The sequence below is a fragment of the Rutidosis leptorrhynchoides genome, chromosome 4 (assembly GCF_046630445.1).
Source record: "Rutidosis leptorrhynchoides isolate AG116_Rl617_1_P2 chromosome 4, CSIRO_AGI_Rlap_v1, whole genome shotgun sequence".
Taxonomy (NCBI): domain Eukaryota; kingdom Viridiplantae; phylum Streptophyta; class Magnoliopsida; order Asterales; family Asteraceae; genus Rutidosis; species Rutidosis leptorrhynchoides.
Genome location: NC_092336.1, coordinates 156,146,877 through 156,151,405, shown reverse-complemented (window position 1 = coordinate 156,151,405; position 4,529 = coordinate 156,146,877).

Genomic DNA, 4,529 nt, shown 5'->3' with positions numbered 1-4,529 from the left:
GAAGAGTACTAGTGAAGCTATTACCAAAAGAGTGAAATGAGTAGGTAGAGATTCATCATATCTTTTGACGTAGATAGAATTGATTTCCAAGTTCAAGAGATTTGGAGAAAATCTTCGTGATAGGATTTGATTCTTCGATAATCAAGGGAATTAGGATCTGCTTTAAATGCGATCATTTGTTTTGATTTCTCTGTCAGATATTTTACTATAAATCTACCCCCTTCGTTTCCTTTTAACTCACTCCTTCCATTATTTCTAACTCATACTTTAAAGCATTCATCAATATGCTCCATCCAGTTCTGCTTCTTGATATATTCCTAACCTTCATATCGGTCATTCTTCTTTTTCATCTACCGCCGGAAGAATCTATTTACGTCTACTATACTCTTGGGTTTATAGTGTTTCTAGTTCTCCTGTATCTTTATATTGCTATATGCATCGACATATACGGTTTATAATTTCTGGATGATTGTTGGGTTTTATATCTTCCCTTATATTTCGATCTCCCTGCTTCTGTCTTCTATAATCATTGTCATCTCCAATTAATGCTCTCTTTTATTTGCTGCGATTTATATCCCAAATTTCTGTTTCGGAGCTTTGTCCTTTCGTTTCTTCTCCTTGCGATTAAGCACCGCTTGTAATGGTACAGAATTCGTAGATATGAATTTCGGAATGAACATTATTAATGTTCTAGGAAAGGAATTGTAATGACATGATCTTGACTTGTCAAATTACCAGAATACTTCGAAAAAAGCCGAATCATCAAGAAATATTTTCTTGATATTTTAGAGGTTAAATAGAATACAAGAGTCGTATAACATGGCACATGATGATGTTATGATCTGTGAATCATCACGTTCCATTTAGAAACTCAGCATGAATGACTGTAATATAATTACGTTGATCAAGTGTTATTATATTATACTAACTCATGCTTCAGTTCCCAACACTACTTCAAAAACATTCCTATTTTAAACTCGAATGTTTCAGAATTTAGAAACTAAAATAGTTTCTTTTATGATGTAATACAGATAGCGCAAAGAGGTAAATGATTTCAGATAAGAATAATTTTGAAAATATCTTCAGAAATATGGAGGATATTTATAATGAAAAATATGATGATATCTTAGGATTTCTAATATCAGAGGATGATGAAGAATATTGTCTGTAAGTGTTTAGTGTCAGGAGCAAGGTATTCATTAATGACTTCAGCAGGTACTGAATCATTTGGATTCTTTGAAGTCAGGTTCAGTCTTTGTGATTTGACCACAGCCTCCTTCATACTTTGCTCAATCCAGTTTCCAGTTCCAAAACTTCTCTTTTTCTGCGCTTTGCCAGCACACTATTCATTATTATCAAACTTTTTACTGTTAAGGTCATTTTATAGTTTTTGCTATTTCATCAGCATTTCGAGAACTAGTTCGCGGTTCAGAGTGTTTTTCAGAAACTTCACATTCGAAGTATGTAAGCCTTGGAGATAGACGTTATACGTATTACTGTTGGCGTCAACATGATGCGAGATTTCAAAATACTGATTGCTAATTCCCAATGATTCGTATGGAAATTCTCATTACAAGATGCGAATGAGTAAATGATGGGGTTTCGGTAAATATAATGATTCTCCGGAAGGTCAAAGATCAGTGAAGTTGTGAATAAGTTTATTGCTAATGTGGTGGAATATGAAAGGTTCCCTAATAACAATAAAAGAGCACACATATATATCAGGGTTATAATAAGGTTATGTCGAATGAAGAGTCGAAGTTGACTTGCTGGAGCTGTGACAAAACTGACTACTTTGAAAAGGAATTGAAAAGTCATTTTTGCTAATAAATGCCAAAGGATTTGACACAGATATGTGTTGAATTATGACTTTGGTTTCGAGAGCTTTTTAAGTACATAACTGTGGGTAATATGTGGTTGAATCATCATCTTGATTGCTCATTATTTGAAGTGTCTTCAGAAATTTTTGAAGGGTTTGAACACAGATTGTAATCGTTAATATACATTTGATGTTCTAACACAGTTTTGAAGTCAAAGTATAGCTTTGAAAGATGTAGGTATCTAAAAGTCATGATACCGGTTATATCTCGAATTGAATTCTGAGGTTTCAAAATCAGAATATGTAATTGGGTTTGAATGAGTATGGTTGTTTTGATTTCTATGAAAGAATGTATATCATTGTGAAAGTAGGAAGTATAGTTGATAATTTGCTTAATCAGATTCGAAGAATGTAACATATTAATTGTGAATATATATATATATATATATATATATATATATATATATATATATATATATATATATATATATATATATATATATATATATATATATCGGGTATTACCTACCCGTTAAAAAATTTCACAATTAATATTTTGTACAAAAGAATTTTATTACAGTCTTTATGAAAATATATATGTATATATTCTCTTCAGATGTAACATAGATTTTAATGAGTTAATACTAAATTAAACTCATTCGATTTATGGTTGGAACTAGAATTGAATAATCTCTTGAAGGCTTTAGAGATTACATAAGTATTTCTTCAATAATATTGAAATTATGAATCAATACTTAGTTATTTGTTGAGGCGTGATGTTGGTTTTTGTTAAATTCTTGTAAACTTCGCAAAGTACGAATGATGGTATCTGAAAAGTTTTGGGTACATCGATGATGAAAGTGAAAAATTAAATATATACTTGATTTATTATGAATTGAAATTTGTTGAATTGAGACAGAGATTGTAGTTAACGATGGTTAAGTTGCGGCCGAAGGACGTACATTATTGCATATTTGTAATATGAATTAACCGAGTAGTTAAGATTCACACACAATAGCTTAGCACTGAAAGATTTACTTTTATTTCAAAATATATATATATATATATATATAAAATATACATATAATTTTTTCAGAGGGAATGAGTTAATTCTTCATAACTCGTTGATACCATATACGCGTTATTGATTCGTAATGATGTCCACAGTGATTCTTGAACTGTCGTAGTTTGTGATGTTATAGGTGCTGCTGATTCTGATAATGTCTGCACTGACGATGCTGGTGACGCTGACGATACTGTTGATGCTGTTGGTAAAACAAGTTTAGCTTGTTAATCACACATCATTTTTGTCTGGGTTTCTACTCTTCCTTCTATCATTTTGGTTCACTTAACTGATTTATGGTTAGGGCTAGATTAGATAATCTCTAAGGCTTTAGAGATTATATAATCGCCGCGGAATGTTTCTCTAATGAAGTTATGAGTTAATACTTTGTCAGTTATTGTTGTTGGTACTCCTTGGTATCTATGGTGCGTATGACGTTAATGCTCGTGGGACAGATTGTGAAGTTGAGGTTTACGACGCGGTTGTGGTTGGAGGTGGTAATGGTACTGTTGGCGTTGATGATGGTGGCATTGGTTATGCTGCTGGTGCTGCTGCTGGTGTTTTTAATCTTTGCACCATATTTTCCAAAGCCACTACCCGAGCGCGAATCTCGTTGAATTCTTCTATTACACCGGGGTGATTGTCGGTTCGGAAGAGTGGATAAATAAAATCTAAAATTTGATGTAGTATATAATCGTGACAAGATACTCTGGAAATGAGAGAGAAAATGATGTTTCGGACAGGTTTGTCAGTAAGTGCTTCAGGTTCTTCGCCAAGAGGGCAATGTGGTGGATGGAAGGGATCACCTTCTTCTTGTCTCCAATGATTGAGAAGGCTACTAACCCATCCCCAATTCATCCAAAATAGATGATGGCTGATTGGTCGATCTATTCCGGTCACACTTCTTTCGGAGCTTGAATGGGATTCCATTTCGGAATCCGAGTAACTTGAACTAATGACGAATTCCATTTCGTACGATTGAATAAAGGATTTTTCGATATGAAATGATTTTCCAGCTATTGTGTGGTATTCTAATTACATAGAATATCTATATATATATAGAGCAAAAGATTTCGTAAATTACGGAGGAATTTGCGGGATATGTCAGGCAAAGTTTAAAGTAACAGATACGATAAGATATCATTAAGCAGATACGCTAAGATATGAATTTTATCTATACACTACTCATGCAATTAATGTAGCAAGGCGTGTCTAGACTAAAAATGATAAACAGATAATTTCCTAAGGATGATAAGCAGATGATTTCCGACTAGAAATGATAAGCAAAACTTTTGACGTGCAGACACGGTCAAAGTCCAGACTAACTAATGCATCCTAACGACTTATCAGTTAGACACACTAATGCAGACCTGGTTCGCTAAGACCATCGCTCGGATACCAACTGAACGGACCCGTCCTAATCCATCTGGATGAATACATTACATTTGGTTACATCGCGAGGTATTTGACCTCTATATGATACATTTTACAAACATTGCATTCGTTTTTAAAAGACAAACTTTCTTCACATTGAAAGTTGACGGCATGCATACCATTTCATAATATATCCAACTATAATTGACTTAATAATAATCTTGATGAACTCAACGACTCGAATGTAACGTCTTTTGAAATATGTCATGAATG